This window comes from Symphalangus syndactylus, chromosome 4 (assembly GCF_028878055.3).
Source record: "Symphalangus syndactylus isolate Jambi chromosome 4, NHGRI_mSymSyn1-v2.1_pri, whole genome shotgun sequence".
NCBI classification, from domain to species: Eukaryota; Metazoa; Chordata; class Mammalia; order Primates; family Hylobatidae; genus Symphalangus; species Symphalangus syndactylus.
In genome coordinates, this window is record NC_072426.2 from 39,214,121 (window position 1) to 39,235,876 (window position 21,756).

A 21,756-nucleotide genomic window follows, 5' to 3' on the forward strand; every position below is an offset into this window, starting at 1 on the left:
GTAGCAAAACTATAGCTAGGGAGCAGGTTTACATAAGTACACTTAATTCCTTAATTCATTTGCATTTCAGTTAACTGGAAGGCATAATGTGGTTTGCAGAAACTGACAAATATTTAGATTAAGTATATATACCCTTCTAAATAGAACCTGAACCAACTATTTCCTAAACGGCTTGTTTATTTTCATTTAAAAACCCTGTCAAGTCCTTAATAACAAAACTGAATAAAATAAAAACAAAATCACCTGTAGGTGCAAGTAAAAAATCAAAACATTAACTAAAAGGAAAACAGCAAAATTTGTATTAATTGAAAATACCAGGCCGGGTGCATGTAGTGGCTCAAGCCTGTAACCCCAACACTTTAGGAGGCCAAGGCAGGTGGATCACTTGAGGTCAGGAGTTCCAGACCAGACTGGCCAACATGGTGAAATCCCGTCTCTACTCATAATACAAAAATTAGCTGGGCATGGTGGTGCGTACCTGTAATCTCAGCTACTTAAGAGGCTGAGGCAGGAGAATTGCTCCAACCTGGGAGGCGGAGTTTGCAGTGAGCGAGATCATGCCACTGCACTCCAGCCTGGGTGACAAGAGAGAAACTCCCTCTCAAACAAGAAAAAAAAAGAAAGAAAGAAAATACATGTTTCTAGCCTCCTCTCACTCCCAAAAGATTTGTTGTAAGCATTGGAATATTTTATTTCTACTATTAGTAGAGAGGGGCAGCCCTCAGTTTAAAAAATAGACCTTAACTATTATTATCTCAGGTTTTTAGATTTTTGGGGAAGGCTTTGTTTTTCTTTTTTGTTTTTAAAGAGCTAATTAACATTGAATGCCGATTCATTTATTTTGGCTAAATTAAGATGCTAAAAATATTTTAAAAATCTCTCTCCTATCATTGTAGTTATTTAAAAGACACTTCTACCACACATGCAAAGAGTCAAATAAATGCAAAGCACTACTGAAGTAATGAATGATATTAGGGATAATTTACTGCAGTTTGAAAATTTATGTGACTTGAATGCAAGAATTTAGTGCTTATTTCATTTGAAAGGTAGGAGGTTTTCTTTTCTATTCTGTTTAAAATAGGATTGAATGTGACCTTTCTTGTTGAGGGCAACAACCTACACCAGTGCTATAGCTGGGAGTGTAATTGTTAGGAAATCAATGCAATGAGACAAAAACATCCACTTGATAAACATGGGAAGACAAGACTTTATTTTTCTCTAGTGGGTAGGTGTACGAGAAATATAAAGTCACTGTGAGAGTAATAAAATGAATCCAAATTATAGCATCATTTATTATGTTATGGAATAATTTGTACATTATTTTAAATAAGTTTAATGATTAATAAAAATTATCACAACAAAGCGTCAAGAAAATACATCCTTAATTTTAACTTAAAATCTCTAACTCTGTAGGTGATTTAAATTTGTGATTTTTATATTTAAATCTTTCTAAATTTATAAAAAGCATTAAACCATTTAAGAAAACCTAATTAGCTTACTTTTAAGTTTAATGTAATTAACTTACAAGACTTTAGTGCTTGGGAAGAGGTAGTTTGGTAGTCAAACTATTTAAATAATTAAAAAGAAATTCAATACATTGAATTTATAACTTTATTTTAAAATGTTAATTGAGTTTAGTTAATTATCAGAATGGGACCAAACATTTGAATATTAAAATTCCCTGGATGCAGAAGTAGAGTAATTCAATTTCTAAGTTAAACATTTCACAAAATTATTAGATTAAAATTTTAAATTACAGATAGAATGGAATTTTAGAGTACACATCCAACTACTCTTCTCTGTGCACAAAACCTACTTTGAGTACATAAGACAACACACATTGACCTCATTTACAGCAGCTGTGGTTGTAGCAGTTTCCTTGCCCCCACTAGTCTCAATCCAAGGCAGATCATTTTGCCTATTCAACATTCTCCATAAGAAATTCAGTCAAATTCAGCCATTAGTGATTTTAGTAACAAAAATAGATCTTATTGTTTACTGTTCTGCCTTTTGTTTTTCTTCTACTCCTCACTAGTTTTTTTTTTTTTTTTTTTTTTTTTTTTGAGACGGAGTCTTGCTCTGTCGCCCAGGCTGGAGTGCAGTGGCGCAATCTCAGCTCACTGCAAGCTCCGCCTCCTGGGTTCACGCCATTCTCCTGCCTCAGCCTCTCCGAGTAGCTGGGACTATAGGTGCCCGCCACCATGCCAGGCTAATTTTTTGTATTTTTAGTAGAGACGGGGTTTCACCGTGGTCTCGATCTCCTGACCTCGTGATCCGCCCGCCTCGGCCTCCCAAAGTGCTGGGATTACAAGCGTGAGCCACCGTGCCCGGCCTCCTCACTAGTTTTATGGTCTTTATTTGGTTGTTTCTCTGGCCGATACCACTGTCCCATCACCTTCCTGTCATACACATGATGCTGACAATCAAAAACCTTGTATTCTATCATGGATATTTTTACATTGGCATTATTTTGTTTGTTTTTAAAATTTTTATTGATACATACTAGTTGAATGGCATTACTTGTATTGGCTCACTACATGGATCACTAAGATGTTAGTAATTTGATGACTCATAATATTTCATTTTATGTTGGGAACATGGAGCAGAAGTTTGCATTAATCATACTTCTCACTTTGAGGCAAATTACCATCACTGGTCCTTGCAAGGTCCCTTCTTGGTTTGGTTTGTTAGCTCAGTTTTCTTTTATTCATTTATTTGGTTTTATCCCTGTTTCCCACTCCCTTCCTCTCACCACCACCTTAGCTATAGACAACGATTATATATTCTAAGATGTCTTGTATTGTTTGTATATGCTATTGTAAAATGCATGTTAGTGTTATAAATGCATATGCATATGATTTATATATCTATAATATAGTGAGTTATAGTAATGTATGTATGTGTGTATGTGTATATATATATATCCAAAAATAGGTCATTCTGTTTCTTACTTTCCTCACTAAGCCCTAGGTTTGAAAGTCCAACCAAGTTGTTATGTATTATTCTGCATATATACATATACCTTTTGCTTCTGACTACTGCATAATGTTTCAATGTGCGCATGCAGCCCATTTTGCCTACCCCTTCACCTACTGATAGACATCCATGTTGCCTCCAATTTCCCACTTCCATAGATACTACAATAAGGACCACCTTCATGTGTGTCCCTTATAAAACGTTGGTAAGAATTTCTTTGGGCTACATATACCTTGGAACAGAATTTCTGGGCCATAGAAGAGCATATAATAAACTTGACTAAATGTACCAAATTGCTGTGCAGAATGACTCAACGAGTCCATACTCCCCAAAACAGTGTCAGTACATGAGCGTTCCTACATTAGCAAATACCAATTAATGTCTGACATTATAAAGTGTTCTATTTTTGATAGACAAATAGGTACAGAGTAGTATCTCAGTAATTTCATTTGCATTTTACTGTGTATTAATTTTTTGAGGATCACATTATGTCATCTTTAGTTTTTTGAGTTTCCTTTTTTGAAGAATAATTGTTCATAAAATTTGCAAATATGCTTTTTTCATTCATTCATCTGTTGACTTTAAGAGGCTTTTCAATGAACAAAAATATTTCTTATGTCATCACATTTATTGATATCACTTGGAATTCAAACTTTTAATGCTTTATTTAAGAATCCTTTTTCTGTGTTTGAATAAAATATTGTTTTTTTTCAATTATGTGTTAGGTTTATCTTTCATATTTATACTTTTAATCTAACAAGACATTAACATTTTGTAATGTTAAGGAAAGATCCAATTTTATCTTACTAAGTGTAACACTTTCCAATACTATTTATATGCCATCTATCATTTCCAATGATATTTGATGTAGTTTTTATCATATGTTAAATCCTGTGTTTACTTGGTTTTGTTTCTGATCTCTCATTTTGTTGATTTAATTTTTTTATCTTCTTGTGGCTATTCCAAATTATTTTTTATTACTAATGGTGGTTTTGTTGTAGCATATTTTAATGTTCAAAAAAAAGGAATAACCCCTCTTTGCTCTTTTTTCCTAGGGTTGATTTAGCTATTCATAAAATTTTTCTGCACATAAATTTAGAATACATTTCCGCCCTCAAAAAAATAAACTGAAATATTGGTTTCAGCTTTAATTTTGTTTAGATATTGACTTGAGGAGAAATAGCAGCTACATTATTAAATATTATATTATAATTACCTCTCTATTTATTCTAATCATTCTCTACATCTTTCTTTCTTTCTTTTTTTTTTTTTTTTTTTTTTTTTGAGACGGAGTTTCGCTCTTGTTGCCCAGGCAACGTGCAATGGCACGATCTTGGCACACTGCAACCTCTGCCTCCCAGGTTCAAGTGATTCTTCCTCCTCGGCCTCCCAAGTAGCTGGGATTACAGGCACCGCCATCATGCATGGCTAATTTTTTTTTTTTTTTTTTGTATTTTTGTAGAGATGGGGTTTCACCATGTTGGCCAGGCTGGTCTTGAACTCCTGACCTCAGGTGATCCGCCCGCCTCGGCCTCCCAAAGTGCTGGGATTACAGGTGTGAGCCACCGTGCCAGGCCAACATCTTTCATTTTAGTATTAAAAGTTTATCCATAGCCCAGTCAACTTGGAAATCTTATTTGGATTATTTTATAAATTGGTTGATAATATAAATAAAATATTATTTTTAAAATACATATTCTAGATGGATTGTTGGTGGTATTAACATATGTAATGATTTAATGAAGTTTTTTGGTCTATCTTGTGTCTGGAAAAATTGTCTTTCATAATAGTTCCTATGTTGATCCTACTAGCTTTTCCAGACAGATGATTTTATCATCTGCACATAATGGCAGTTTTAGCTGGTTCTATTTCTTACTCTTGTTTTTATTCTATTATTGTGTTGGCCAGAGCCAACTGCATCTGTAGATATAAAGACAGTACAGAACTATATTGAATTACAGCATCCTTATCTGGTCACTATCTTAAAAAGAATGCATTTAACGATTTCAGTATGAGATTGTGGATTTCATGCCATGGTTTCTAGTGAAGGAGCATGAGAAACTAAAAAAGATACGTCATGCCGGTGAAGAGAAGGGAGGGGCTGGTGGTGCAAAGAGCCATTAAATTACAAAGTTGGGGCATTGCAGGAATTTGAAAAAGTTGCTGTTTTGAAAAAACGGTAGAACAAAAGAATGTTATACAGAACAATGGTGCTGCTTTAGCTCCTTGACATAGGGTTTAAAGTGATAGTCTTATTTTAGTACTCAAGGAGATATTTTCTGGACTTGTATTACTCACTTTGTTAATTATCAACCTGGATCTTTAAAGTTATTCATTTAATGACATCTTAGAATATTTGCAAAGTTCTTAACAACATATATGACATCCATCTGATAATAAAAACATAAATGTATTGTAGAATAATTAGAAAAATAGATATATATTTCAAATCTCCCCAATCTTATTGTTGAAACAGAACCACATTAATCAGCAATTTTCTAGTTCCAGGTGACAGAAACCTGTCACCAAGAAGTTGAACTTAAAGAAGAAAAAAGAAATATGTGTTCTCATTAACAGGCTGGTGATAACTTTAGACATTGCCTGACCTAAGATTTCAAAGTCTTTCTTTAGTGAACTATCTGATTGTTTTTCTCCATTTCTAACATCTAATTCAGTGTGGGCTGAATCTTGTAGCCTTTCGTTAGTCCTACAAAGACAATTTCAGTCCCCAAACAAAGAGGAAGTCAGTTTTACAAAGGGGCTGTTATCATCATTGCTTCAAAGCTAAGTAGAAGCTAAATTATTCCCATGGTTAGCTTGGCCTATGCCCAGGAGTGAGTGAGGCTGGAAGCAAGATGGAGTCAGCCATGCTAGATTTCCCTCACTGTCATAATCTTTGCAAAGGTAAATTCTTGCATGGTTATCTTCACATGTCATGAACCATACATATATTGTGGCCCTCAGTCCATATATGATACATAGATATGTACCCATTTTTTCACTAAGTGTTGGGTCCTGTAAGAAATACTTAGTGACTGAGGGCAGAAAGGAGAGCTGGGTTAGGTTCACATAAACCGCAGAGAATGGAGTTCCTTTAGGTCATGAAGATTCTATCATTAGACAAAGGTTGAGAAAGAGTACCAGAAAGATGGAGAAAAAAGTTGATATTAAATTGTTTTAGCATCTTGTTGCATTTCTTTTTGAAAATGTATATTATGTGTGTTAAATAGAATTATTTTAATTTTAATGTTTGCATTTTTGTAGCTTCTTTGTGATATCTTCATTCTTTTTTTTAATATATATATTCCTGGAGATTGTAATTTTCTGCTGCTAGACTTGTATGGGCCCTTTATAATAGGGGTCTCAACCCCCGGGCCAGGAGGACCCGTACCAGTCTGTGGCCTGTTAGGAACCAGGCCACACAGCAGGCGGTGAGCAGTGGGCAAGTAAGCATTACCATCTGAGCTCCGCCTCCTGTCAGATTAGTGGCTACATTAGATTCTTATAGGAGTGCAAACCCTATTGTGAACTGCACCTGCAAGGGATTTAGGTTGCTCTCCTTCTAGATTCTAATGCCTGATTATCTGAGGTGGAACAGTTTCATCCCCAGACCTTTCCCCCCGCCCCACCCCTGTCTGAGGAAAAATTGTCTTTCACGAAACCGGTCCCTGGTGCCAAAAAACTTTGGGGCCTGCTGCTTTATAAGACTAATCTTGTGAGACTAACCCAGTGAGTTCATCTTGCCCACCGCCCAGAAAAGCCAATTCAATGAGAACAGTAGGTTTTTGCAACAAATAAAGAGTTTAATAATTGCAGGACTGGCCAATTGGAAGGAGGGGAGTTAATTCTCAAATTTGTCTTCTCAAGAGCTTGGAGGCTAGAGTTTTTAAGGATAATTTGGTGGGCAAGCGGAGGGGGAATGGGCACTTCTGATTGGTTGGGTATGAAATTGTAGAAGTGTCCAAACTGTCTTTGAGTGTTGAGTCTGTATCTGGGTGGGAATCAGAGGTTGAGTCAGTTCCTTGGTATGATTTACATGTTCAGGTGGAGTCAGTAGGTCGTCAGAATGCGAAAGTCTGAAAAATATCCCAAAGACCAATCTTAAGTTTTGACAATAGTGATGTCATCTGTAGGAGAAATTAGAGAAGTTATAAATCTTCTTTATAAATGGTCTCTAGCTTCATGACTCCTGAGCAGTGAGAGCTGATAGAAAAGCAAGCTAGACAACAATGGCTGTTTACCTTTAACTAGGCCTACATCAAGCAGAATTCAAGCCTCTCCCAAAATCCCAGTGTTGTGGCCTTTCATTAATCTTACAAAGACAGAAGAAGAGGGGTCAGGTTTACAGAGGGGCTAATAGCATCATTGCTTCGAAGTTAAACTAGAAACTAAATTATTCCCATGTTTAGTTTGGCCTATGCCCAGGAGTGAATGAAGATAGCAAGCCTGTGAGGCTAGAAGCAAGATGGAGTCAGCCGAGCTAGATTTCCACCATTGTCATAATCTTTGTAACGGTGGTTTCAACCTTGTTAAATCTCACTCAGATATCTGAAAAAGTGCTTGAATATGCTCTTACTCATTTCTTTATAAACTATCTTTTATTAAACATTCATAGGTAGAACATTCTAGGCATGTAAATGACCATAAAATACTTCTTCAAAAAACAATATTCCACCAAATACTTTATATTTTCTTGATTTATGATGGGTCTACATGTTTCAACTCTACCATTGCCCTTCAAAATTATTAAAATTCCTTTCACTAAATAATACTAATGTGATGTCCTTGTCTTTGTAGTACAAAATTCAAATTTGAACATTGGTCAGCTTTGAGGTAATTTGCTAATTGAGTCTATAAGGTTGATGTTGTGCAGTACCTGGCTATGGGAATCTTATCATAGTTTGATGTATCCAAGTTTTATAAACCATGGAAAGAGTAAATGGCATTTTTAGAAGCCCAAGTACTTAAAAAACTTAGAAAATATTAGGCAATTTAATGTCATTAACTTTCAATTTGAATTTTTGATGGTATAAAAAACTTCATCTTGTTAAAATTACTTGGCTATCTTCTTGATTTTTACATCTCATATTTCCTCAGTGTTGTTAAGATAATTACATAGTTACAGATAAATGTATACAATGCTCATAGCATACTAAACTTGTGCTAATATTTTATAAGACCAGTAGTTGATTTTTGCTATGTCACATAATTATACTTACAGGACTGTGAGTAAAATAAAGAGGTAGAAATTAAAGATGGTAGAATCACATGCCATCTTTGAAAAACATGAGTGCATTTTAAAGTGGTTACAGAAATCAGAAAAGATAAAAACCTCTTCCGATTTGTCTTCTAGATCTTCTGATTTAACCTCTTTAGATTTCTGTCATTAAACTCTTCAAGTAAACAAACCTCTGACACTGGTGGCAGTAAGGAAGCAGTACACTGAATGAGCTTATATAGTTATTTCATCAGAAATAGGCACAGATTAAAAAAACTGATGAGTATATTTTGAATTTTTCTTCTATAACATATTTTATGTTACTAATATTTGCTTTTTCTAATATATTGAACATTGATTAGGTGTATATACTCTAAGTGTATTATTATGTATGGAATTAATTAGAAGGCTTTATTATGAGGGACATTTATTACTCTTTTTCTTTACTAAATTAATGGCTTATATTAGATTGTTTTGCTGCCTGGACCAGCTAATAGATTTTAGCTTAATATTGCTCACAGAACTCTTATGATTCTAAGCAGTAACACTTAGATTCTACTATGTCAGTGATAGTTCACTATCTCTTCATTTTCATTCTAAAAAATAAATTATTAATTGGAAGGTTTTAGCAATCTGAGCTTAACTTGAACAAATGAATAAATTTGTTTTGCCTATAAGGATAAACAAGAAGGAGAATTTATTGGAAGGACTGCACTAACTCCCAGAAATTCAGGAAAACCTTTAGATATGACTGCATTTCTAGAGATCACAGGACTAAAAACTCAGCAATTAATGACTGCTAAAACAGTGTCTCTATTACAAGCCCTGTTTGCAGCTAATTTATATGCTCCTGTGGTTATTGTTGCTTACATTTCTTGATTTGCTACCTCCTTCCCCTCTTCTCATTGGATTATGAAATCTCTCTGATCACAGATGTTTTCCATCTCAACTATAGACATAATAATTTGGATGTATAGTTGAGTCAAATAGTATAGAACTTACCTAATTCTTAGTTGTGATGTTGTAAAATGCATTTCTTATTATGATAGACGTAATAATAGAAGTGTCAAAATGTAGCTTAAGAATTTTGTAATTCTAATGACTCCAAATCTTTAAGCTAATTAGTTTGTTGCCAGAAACAAGCAAACAAACAGCAAGTCAAGCTGCAATTAGTTGAAAATATCTCTATTGGTATCTGTAGCTGCGCTGCAACTGTGTGCTCAACTATAACTTAAGGCCAACCATTTCTCTCCCTGAAGTCATCATACCACCCTTTTGTAGAATATAATGTTGTCTTTCTTTTTGTTGTCTCAGTACCTGTCCTTAAACATTTTCAAGTAAGAAAATGTCTTTAATAAACCACTATTTCATTAATAAGTATATTCATTCACCTCTACTAAATATTGCACCTGCTAAATTAAAATGCTTTTATCTCATATTCAATTTATCACATTTTCTTATCGCCAATGAATGCTCAGTTTATTATGGTGATAAATATGAATATTGGAGATACAAGAGAAGTTTTGCTATTTTTTACGTAGAGGAATTTTCTAGAAGGTGGGGAGATGTCATAAGTTGATTTAACATAAACTAGAGAATGTGTGTATATTTGGCTTTCTTCCTTCCTTTATTTGCAGTAAAATTCTGAAATTTTTTCCTATGTCACTATATTAAGAGGATAAAAACAAAATAATTTTTCAAAATCATCCTTAGGTTCAAAAGGAAAAAAGGGAGCAGAGTTTGAGGAGAGGTTATTTAGAGTGTGGTGGTGGCAGTGAGAATCAGCGTAAGAGAAATCCATGGAGAAGAGAGAAATTCCAGAGATGTGAAAACCACATGAAAAGCTATTTTCTTCTCACTAGCCTTTCACATGAAAGCTCTTGTCTATTCTGGAATCTTTTCTTATATATTTTTTCCTAGCTGACTTGTGTCCCCACATTGGTAGGTATTAGCAATTTTTAAATATTCCTTAATACAGATTACTCGATTTACATGATAATTTGCTATCTTTCTCCAATATATCCACCATTGGTTAGCCAAGGATCCTTTGGGTCTCACAACTGGGCTATCCTTTGCCTTTTCTTTTCTTTTTTTTTTTTTTTTTTTTGTTGATACAGGGTCTCACTCAGTAACACAGGCTGGATAGCACTGACATAAAAATGGCTCACCGCAGCCTTGACCTCCTGGATCAAGAAATCCTCTCACTCCAGCCTCCAAAGTAGCTAGGACTACAGACACGCACCACCACACCTGGCTGATTTTTAAATTTTTTTGTAGAGACAGGAGTCTCACTTTATTGTTCACGCTGGTCTCAAACTCCTGGGCTCAAGTGATCCTCCAGCTTTGGCCTCCCAAAGTGCTGGGATTACAGGTATGAGCCGCCGCACCCAGCTCCTTTGACCTTTGATGGCTTCTGTGGGTTAGGATTATCTGATAGGGAGTGAGCATTGTATGAGGATGCAAGAGATAGCTTACAATCACAAGCACATTACTGTAATAATGATTCAATCTACTTTATTATTTACTACTGAAGTTTCTTTGATTTATTGTAAGAGAGAGAATGGACCTTTGAATGCAAAGTATAATATTTAAGAAGAATTTTACAGATCAGCTAAAGTCCATATTACAGATGAAGAGTTTGAGGCTCAAAAAGACCCAATGTCTTTCCTAAGATGATACGGTGAAGTAGGAAGAGAACCAACGTTATCCAGTTCTAAATTTCAGATCACCTAATTATATATTCATGGCTCTTTTTATAACTGCCTCCCACTGTTAGTCTTACAAGTAATGCCGGAAATGGGGAGACAGAATTTTTGTTTCCCAGAGGTAACAGGAAACTTGAGGAGAGTTGTATAAGAGAGAACTGAAATTCTGACAGACGTTCTTGTTTGAAATCACCCATAACTTTTATTAAATAGATTATCAGTAGGATTCTTCTCCACAACACATTACTGAAAAGAAGGAGGAGGAGTGCTGTTCAAATAACTTTTGCTTACTGCATGGTGAATCAGTGACTTAACCCAAATTAAATTTTTACATCCTTGACAGGTATTTAGAAATGGGAAGAAATATTTAAAGATTATTGGAACTAAGTGAATTGTGTGCCTTTTATTGTTGCTATTTTTCTGATAATTTTCAAACAAAGTCTACCTTGCCTATTCTAGGAGCCTTATTTTGAGAATAGTTCACATAATATTGAGCATACAGAAAAAAAAAGGTGAGCAAAAGGTCATGTAAAAATTGAGTTTCTTTTCTATATCATCTTATTTGTGGGTGAGATGCACATGAGAGGTCACCAAAACAGAGTCAAGATCAGTAAGTCTGTAAATTTTAATTTTTTTTTTATATTGCCAAAGAATCTTGTTTGTATAGTCATTTGAAGTTAAAAGTATAAACTGCACATTTTTAGGAAGGTAATAACTTGTCTTTACCTAGAATTTTTTTGCCACAAGCTTTTTGTTTTTAACATACTGAGTTTAGTAATGTGATAAGTTAAACTTATTTCTAATTGCAGTAACATGATATGCATGTAGTTGGACCTTATTTTTCATTAGCAAGAAATAAAATTAGCATATTTCTTGATTAAAGATGGCAAATACAAACTCGTCAACATTTTCTTAATTTTTCTATATTTTGTGCTGTTCCTTATAAATTCTACTCTGTGCCTATAAATATTTTTATTTAATATACGGAGACTCTGCTTCTTTGACTTTTAGTCAAGTCCAAAATATTGACTTAAGAAGAGCTTCAGAGATTTTGTTAGAAAATTCTGAAGACGAGTAAGAAACTAACAATTTTGTTTTAAAGCAAGAATATGGCCAGGATTTTCCTAGATTCTTTATATACAGTATTTCAACAAATCAAAAATAAAACTCCCTGGGAAGGATCTACCTTCATTTGTAGGAATTCAACAAATGACAGATCCTTGGTAGTAAGTAGCTATGCTGGAATGTAAATGCACATATATGTGTGATCACAAGGTCTATAATACTCCCATTTTAGAATTATCCAGTGTGTAACTAACATGTAATACATTTAACATAGAAAATGAGTTTTCATATTCCAATAAGATTGAGTTAGAATTATCAAAGTTATAGGAGTCTGTTTACTGCAGGCCTTCTCAGAGTCTTTACTACACTTATGGTCCAAGCTAATGTATTTTCAGGCTCCAGGTGTGCACAATTTTCTAAATGTATTTTTCCTCCAGAACTCTAGTGGGGAATGTTTTATAATATATTTTAGAAAATACACTTGGAAAATATATTGTAGAAAATACACTTGAAAAACTATACAAGAGAACAAGTTGCCCCAGTGATTATGGACACTGAAGCAATGAGAGTTTTCTCAATGGTTGTTTAGAAATTGCAAATCTCATGTGCTGTGCATTTGTGTACATAACCATGTATTATGGAACATTCGTCTTAAAAACTTGTTTTCAAGCTATGGGGAAAAGTTGCGCTAACCTACTTGTTTTCTTCTTAGATACAGTGAGCTATATTTGATGGCATAGGCTAAAGAAGGAAGCAATCATTTTAAAATTATTGACCAAGGTCATCATATTATGTCTTAACTTAAACTAAGATAATAAAGTCTAGCCAAAAGTCATAGATCTAACGAATATGGGGTTAAAAAGTAGTCATAATACTAAAATCAAAATTATAAATATCAATTCCAGCAAGGAATAATCATTAAAAGAAAATCTCCACTCATTATTATCTATGGCATTGCCTTATATGTGCTCAGATGTGTGTATTTCATGTTCTTCAACTAAAATTGTTTTATTCTACATCTCCATGAATGCTTCTGGTATTGCTGCAGATAATGATGCTTATGAGGATGCTCTTGGGCACAGATGTTCTCATCCTCTGGTAATACTTCACACATCCTCAGAGTCCCTTATAGACTAGCTCTCTGGGTAAGTCTCAGACTACCTTTATGGTACATGCCAGCTGGACTCTAAGCAACAAGTTGCTAGACTTATTTCCACATTTAAATATCAGTACAAAAAAGAGTATATCCCCTTTTTCCTAGATGGATGTTGCCTACACCATCTTCATTTACTGCCTCAGATTGTCCACTTGCCAATTGACAGTGAAAGCATCTCTTCATTTGAGATATTACATGTGGTATTGTGTCCGGAATTGGTTCCCCATCTTCTGGGAGAAAATGGCAGGGTTGAGGGCCATACACGTACATATTTGAAGCACCGGTCCCTCAAGGAGTAGTGTCTGGTATCTAAGTAGGCAATTGTCTGATAGCCATAAACTTCCTTTGGCACCTAGTATGCCATTTACATCATGAGTAATCCAGACAGTGAGATCCTTTCCTTATATTATTTCGATAGCCTCTGACACTAAGACGGCCACCACCGCAACTACCCTTAAACAGTGAGGCTAGCCTTTTGCTACTACATCAATTTCCTTACTTAGGTATGCCACTGGTTGTGGGGTTGTCCCATGAGTCTGAGTAAGGACTCCAAGAGTTATCCCTGCTCTCTCAGTGATGTATAAAGGGAAGTTTTTCCTGTGGGAAGGCTTAAAGCTGGAGCTTATACTAGGGCCTGCTTTAAGATTTTGAAGGCTGTTTCTGCCCCTGGTTCCCATTCTACTAGATGAGTATTTGCCCTCTGGGTTTCCGTGATTAGAGTATAGAGGGGCCTGGCTATCTCGCTGTATCTGGGGATCCATAGTTGGCAAAAGCCAGTGATTCCAAGGAACCCCGCAACTGTTTTAATGTCTTAGGGTGAGGATAAGCCAGTATAGGCTGTATTCATCCATTGCTGAGGGCCCTGGTCCCTCTGGCTAAGATTAGGCCTAGATATTTGACCTGCTGTAGGCAAAGCTGGGCCTTCAACCTAGACGCCTTGTACTCTTGATTAGCTAGAAAGTTCAAGAGAACTAGAGTAGCCTGCTGGCATGAGGCTTCCAAACTGGTAGCCAAAAGTAAGTCATCCACATACTGAAGGACCAGAGTGCCTGGACTTGAGAAGTGGCCTAGATCTTGGGCCAGTGCCTGATCAAACAGATGAGGGCTATCCCTAAACCCTTGGGGCAAGACAATCCATGTAAGTTGGGATGTGTGGTCTGTGGGATCCTCAAAGGCAAAGAGAAACTGGGAGTCAGAATGCAGGGGAATATAGAAGAAGACATCCTTGAGGTCCAGAACCATGAACCATTCTGCTTCCTCTGGTATTTGGGAGAGCAGGGTATAGGGGTTGGGTACAACTGGATATAGAGGAATTACTGCCTCATTGATGAGTCTAAAATCTTGAACTAGTCTCCACCGACCGCTTGGTTTTTGTACTCTTATAATTGGGGTGTTGCAGGGACTGTGCATTTCCTTACTAAGCCTTGAGCTTTCAAATGTTTAACAATATCCTGTAATCCTTTATGAGCTTCAGGCCTTAAGGGATATGGCCTTTGATAAGGAAAAGTGGTGGGGTCTTTTAGCCTGATTTGAACTGGGTGGGCATTTTTTGCCCTTCCAAATTGTCCTTCCAATGCCCAGACTTCAGGATTGATTTCCTCAAGTAGGGGACAACAAATGGGTAACTTGTTCCCCATATTCATGTAAATAATAGCTCCAGCTTTGGCTAACATATCCATCCCTAATAAGGGTGTGGGACTTTCAGGCATACCAAGAAAGGCGTGTGAAAAGAGCAAAATCTCCCAATTACAACTGAGGAGGTGAGAGAAATACCTGGTTACAGGCTGTCCCAGGATTCCTTGGATGGTAACAGACCTTGAGGACAGTCGTCCGGGACAGGAGATTAACACTGAGAAGGCTGCTCCAGTGTCCAGGAGGAAGTCAATTTCCTGGCCCTCAATGGTTAAATGTACCTGGGGCTCAGTGAGGGTGATGACACTTGCCCTGGGCACCCTCAGTTCTGTTGTTGGATCATCTGGTTGGGGGCTTCTGGCCAAGAGAACCTTTGTCCTCTAGGGCAGTGTGCCTTCCAGTTATTACCTCAAGATAGTGGACATGGACAAGGGGGCAGCTTGTTTCTCACTGGACAATCTTTTTTAAAGTGTCATTGTAAACCATACTGATAACAAGCCCTACAGGGTGATTGGCCTGCTCCATTTTCTGTCCTCTCTGAACCACCAATGTTTGCTTGTCTGAGAGCCATGACTAAGGTTGCAGCCTTTCTCTGATCTTGGTTTTCCTTTTGGGCCTGTTTCTCTTGGTCCCTATTGTAGAACACCGAGGTTGCCAGGTTTAATAATGCCTCCAGATTTTGTTCAGGACCCAGATCTCACTTTTGGAGCTTTCCCCTAATATCAGCGGCTGATTGAGTAATAAACTTATCTTTTAGGATAAATTGACCTTCAAGTGAGTTGGGTGACAGGGGAGTATATTTTCTTAAGGCCTCCCATAGCCACTTGAGGAAGGCAGAAGGATTTTCTTCCTTTCCCTGAGTTATGGTGGACATCATTGAATAATTCATGGGCTTTTTCCTAATTCTCCTTAGTCCTTCTAGAAAACAGGTCAACAGATGTTTTCAACTCCAGTCCCCATGATCTGAGTCAGGGTCCCAGTGGGGATCCATATTGAGGATGGCTTGCTGACCGGTAGGAAATGTGTCCCTTTCTTTGGCTGTCATTCTGTCATTTACTTGACTAAGATACCAGGTATCTCCAAACTCTCGGGCTGCAGCTAAAGCCACATTCTTTTCATTAAAGGCAAGGGTTTGATCTAACAATAGCATGACATCTCTCCAAGTGAGATCGAAGGTTTGCCCTAGACCCTCTAGGACATCTATGTACCTATCAGGATCATCTGAAAACTTCCCCAGGTCTGCCTTGATCTGCTTTAAATCAGAGAGTGAGAAGCGGACATGCACCTGGGTTGGGCCAAATTCCCCTCCCCCTACAGCTTGAAGGGGACATAACTGATAGTCCAGGGGTTTTTGTGGTCCTTTGGAGATTTCTTTGCTTGTTTCCTTCTGGGCAGGGGAGATTAGAGGAGTCTTATCATTAAATGGAAGGGGAGCTATAGGGAGGCTAGGATATTGGGGTAAGCTGAAAGGTCCTCCTGTGGGATGTAAATTGCAAGCTTTGCATAGCTGTGTATTCTCCTTCAATGAAAAGAAAGCTTGGACATAAGGTATTTCACTCCATTTGCCTTCCCTCTTACAGAAAAGGTCAAGCTGCAGGTTAGTATTCTAATTTATACTTCCCTCAGGTGGCCATTTTTTCCCATCAGAGAGAGAATATTGGGGCCAGGCCATAGTGCAGAAAAAATGAGCCACCTCTTTTTTAGGGTTTGCAGGTCAAATTAGTCCCAATGGCTTAGGATGCATTTCAAGTGTGAGCCTGTTGGTGCCTGAGTGTTTCCCTTCTGAAAGACAAAAGCACCCATGGTTTTGGTTTGTTTCTCCCACACCCAAGAACCTGCAATGGTCCCTGGACCCTGCTGACTGGAATAGTTGTGCTCACCCACTCAGAAGCAGAAACATCTCTTGCTCAATAACCTGCAACAGTCCCTGGACCCTGCTGATTGGAATAGTTGTGCTCACCGCACAGCAGCGGAAATACTAGTTTTCCTCCTAGACCACAAGGAGGACCGAGGAATGTCAGATTTAGTGGCCCTTACCAATTCATTCTTGAAAACCTGCACCCTTGCCTGTCCTCCTAGACCACAAGGAGGATCCAGAAAAATCAGATTTAGTGGCCCTTACTGATGAATTCTTGAAAACCTGTTAGAATCCTAAGCATTCTCCTGTTTGTATTGGGACTTTACCCATGTCCTATAAAGATGTTATGCCCTAAAAGTGAAGTGGAGAGCCATACCGTGAGGGAGGGGAGGGATCTCCAGAGTTGGAAGAATGATGCCTTTTGTCCTCACTTGAATAGGAAGGATATCATTTCTGAAGCTCCCCATATCCTAGCTTCAGGAATAAGTTTTGTTAGGCCTGCTAGTCTGAGGGGGGATCCTAAAATTCCAGATAGGCCCCCCACTCAATGGGGCTTTGGGCAAAAATTATGTCTTTCTGATTGGTGAGCCTGGGTGCCTAAAGAAGTTAACAGAATCCTGAAGTTTATAATAGAAATCATTCTTTCAGGAGAAACTAGAAAAGCACCAGAGACAGGGAGTGGTTTTTAGAAGCAGGACTAGCCTTGGAGAAGAGAGGCAGGAGGAAGTTTGTCTGACAGGCATTAAGACCCAGGAGGCAAGGGTCAGGATAGATAGGATAGATGGGTGAGTCTCATTTGGGCGACATGACTTTGAGAGTTCTGCTCATGGCCGCAGGGTCAACCAACTTCTTGTTGGAACCCCAAAGCTGAATGGGTTTCCTCTCTGTTGACCCTCAGCTCAGCTAGGAAGTACAGGAAAAGTGGAATTGGGTTCCAGGCAAACCAATGCTCCCAACTCCGAAGATTCGGGGGTTGTTAGCCCTTTCCCAGAAAGCCTGACACCTGTGTCTTTAGTCCAATATCTGAGCTAGTCACTTTTAACTGGCTGACAGGTGCCGGGTATTTAGCCCCCAAATTCTAAGGAAAAATAGGACAGAACAGCAAGCGAAAGGGGTCCAATAGTACTCACCACTTGGTGACAGTCTCTTCATGATCACCAAAATGTGTCCAGAATTGGTTCCTTCCAGTGGGTTCTTGGTCTTGCTGACTTCAAGAATTAAGCTGTGGACCCTCGCAGTGAGTGTTACAGTTCTTAAAGATGGTGTGTCTGGAGTTTGTTCTTTCAGATGTTCAGATGTGTCCAGAGTTTCTTCCTTCTGGTGGGTTTGTGGTCTTGCTGACTTTAGGAGTGAAGCCGCAGAACTTCACAGTGAGTGTTACAGCTCTTAAAGGTGGCATGTCCAGAGTTTTTTGTTCCTGCTGGTGGGTTTGTGGTCTTGCTGACTTCAGGAGTGAAGCTGCAGATCTTTACGGTGAGTGTTATGGCTCATAAAGGTAGTGCAGATCCAAAGAGTGAGCAGCAGCAAGATTTATTGTGAAGAGCGAAAGAACAAAGCTTCCACAGCATGGAAGGGGACCCAAGAGTGCTGCCGCTGCTGGCTCGGGTGGCCAGCTTTTATTCCCTTATTTGGCCTCGCCCACATCCTGCTGATTGGTCCATTTTACAGAGTGCTGATTGGTGCATTTTTACAGAGTGCTGAATGGTGGGTTTACAAACCTTTAGCTAGACACAGAGCGCTGATTGGTGCGTTTTTACAGAGTGCTGATTGGTGAGTTTACAAACCTTTAGCTAGACACAGAGTGCTGATTGGTGTGTTTTTACAGAGTGCTAATTGGTGAGTTTACAAACCTTTAGCTAGACACAGAGTGCCGATTGGTGTGTTTTTACAGAGTGCTGATTGGTGAGTTTACAAACCTTTAGCTAGACACAGAGTGCCGATTGGTGCGTTTTTACAGAGTGCTGATTGGTGTGTTTACAAACCTTTAGCTAGACACAGAGTGCTGATTGGTGCGTTTACAATCCTTTAGCTAGACAGAAAGGCTCTCCAAGTCCCCACCTGACCCAGAAGCCCAGCTGACTTCACCTCTCAGTATTGCTCTATTGATAAGGACAAGAGGTAGGGAAATTATGGGCAGAAAAAGGAGGTTCCCCTGCAAGGGCCCCACCCTAAAGCAGAAAAGCCTGCTACTGTGGCACAAAGTGAGCACTTAGATTCCTGTTTTCCCACTCGAATGTTGCCTTTTCTAAAACTATCCATGGTTCACCCCACCCCCCATCATGTGCCCATAAAAACCCTAGGCTCAGCTGGCAGAGAGAGGAGAAGTAGCTAGATGTCAGAGACTACAGCTGGATATCAGAGAGAAGTGGCTTGACTTCAGAGGGACAGCTTGACAGCATAATTTCAGAGAATAATTTGGCTGGAGATGGCTGGACTCCAGGGGAAGATTACCTTCCCACCCCATCCTTTTTTCAGCTCCCCTTCCCACTGAGAGCCACTTCCATTGGTAATAAAATCTCCTGCATTTACCATCCTCCAATTTGTTTGTGTGACCTCATTTCTCCTGGACACCAGACAAGAGCTCAGGTGCCACGAATGCAGATGCAAAAGGCCATGACACTGACTGTTTGCCTTCACTGACAGAAAGCAGCTGCCTCACATGGAAAGGCAGAGGGCCCACTGAGCTGTTAATACTTAAGCCATCTGCAGATGGCCGAGCTGAAAGAACACTGTAACATCCTCTGGGGCTTCAGGGATTGTGGGCATCCACCCCCAGATGCTACTGCAGGGCCAGTGTGGGAATTGCTTCCATTGGCACCCTAAAGCACTCACCTCAGCTCCTGCACTCACTCAGTGTATGCTCCCCCGGCAAGGGGTGGAACAAAGTGGCTCCTCACCTGCAAGAGGTGGGACACAGCCAGTTCCAGTGAGTGGAGTTTGTCCCTGTTGGTGCCAGAGCAGCTGGCTGACTCTGGCGCTCAGGCACTCCTGTTCCCATCCATGAAGGGGGTCAGGGAAATATCCTGCTTCACTATGAACCCACAAAGGCAATCAAAATAAACTAGTTTCTGGACCTCTGCAACATTAATGTCATTTAGTGTTACATAACATCACATGTAGGATATTAACAGTGTGATTCAGATAAGAAATCATCAACACCACTACAAGGTAGTTCCATTTCTTTAGTAGTTTCTCTTTCATTGTGGACAGAAGTTATTGGTTGTACATTTCTTTCCTGCAGTGTTAAGGGTGTCTGTTCATAAACTTCAGTGCGTAAGTGCTTAAATCAGTTGCTTAAATCATAGCACATGCATATGTAAACACACTCACAACTACTCAAGGGGTAGCACTAACATAAAGCACAGAAATATCTTACACTATTCACAGGGGGGAGAAAAGAAAAAAAACAAAGCTGAGTTTGAATTCACCCTCATGTGCTTAAGAAACACTTATCTTTTTAATTAAATAATGCAAATTCCTGGTCCCACCTCCAGGAATTCCGATTTAGTAAGCATGAAGTGAGACTCAGGAATCTACATTTTCAGCAATTATCAACAAGTGACTCTGAAACTGGGGATCCAGAAATTAAGATCTAGAAAAGACAGTTTTAATAATAAAATCGGTTCCTGGAGTGCTGAAATATGCACTCAACTAACATTAAGAAGGAGATCATGTAACATTTTAATCTGAAACATCTCTATTTAGATTACTTTGCTACATTTAGACATTCTCCACGAAGAATGTATCAGTACTGTTTCATGTTGGCGTAACCAGAACTGCCTATTCTACTGTTTCTACAGTTTGTCCATTTTCAAAACAATTAACTAATATAAAAAATGCTCTTCTTAGAAACACACAAAAATCATCCTTAGAAAAATGAATACAATGATGTAATTAGACCACTGCAATAGTGTCTTCGTTGCTATGACAACCTCACTTCTCTTTCTCATCTAGTCCATACTAAACATATTGGTGTCAGCTACCCACTTCAGTCTTTTCATTGGCTTCCTCCATCTCAGAAATTCTTAGTGAAGCAATGTCCCACCATTAAAAACAGTCTTCAGTGTAGCATGTATAAAATATCCAACATTAGTTATCACTCTTCTCTTAACATGAACAATTGACTTTAGCCAAATTTCTACTAAATTTCCCTTTAACATTTCACATTTATTTCTAAACATATGCATTTTCTCTCACAAATTTTTGCTTCAAAGGCACTTTCTTTAATCTACATTCAACTTTTATGCAAAAATCATTTAAATAAGTCTCAATATTTCTGTCCGAATACCTATAGCCCCACAAAGTGCTGGGATTATAGGCATAAGCCACCATGTATAGTTTATATCATATATTCTAAATGTACATATATTTTTCATTTGCATTTATTTATTTCATTTTTTGAGACAGAGTCTCACTCTGTCACCCAGTCTGGACTGCAGTGGCATGATCTTGGTTCACTGCAACCTCCACCTACTGGGTTCAAGAGTTCTGCCTCAGCCTCCCGAGTAGCTTGGATTACAGGTGTCTGCCACCATGTCTGGCTATTTTTTTTTTTTTCTGTATTTTCAGTAGAGACGGAGTTTCACCATGTTGGCTAGGCTGGTTTCGAACTCCTGACGTCAAGTGATCTGCCCACCTCAGCTTCACAAAGTGCTCAGAATACAGGGGTGAGCCACCACACCCAGCCAATTCTTTGCTTTTATATTCCATCTCTTTATTTGGGGGTAGAGCCATGCCCTTTATCATCTCTTCTTACTCATTTTTGTAACCCTAGTACCTTGTGCAGAGTAGACAAAAAATAAATATGTAATGAAAAAATAAACATATTAATATACAATTATAATGATTATGTAAAGGGATATGTTTTTCCTTAAATTTATTATTTATATAACATAGCTCTCTATGGAAAAATAACATATTCTTACTTGGATGAGACATGACTGATGATTGTTTGTAAAATCAACAAAATTGTCAGTATCTTCACAGCCCAGTTGGGGATTTATGAAGGAACTATTTGTTTCAACAGCAAATGTTTTCCACTTCAGAAGTGTTAGCAAATCCTGAGGCACAAACATACACATTGGAGCATGAAAGAAGTTTGTCTGCAGTTTGTGTGTTAGAATTGTGGGAGTTGTTATGGCAGATG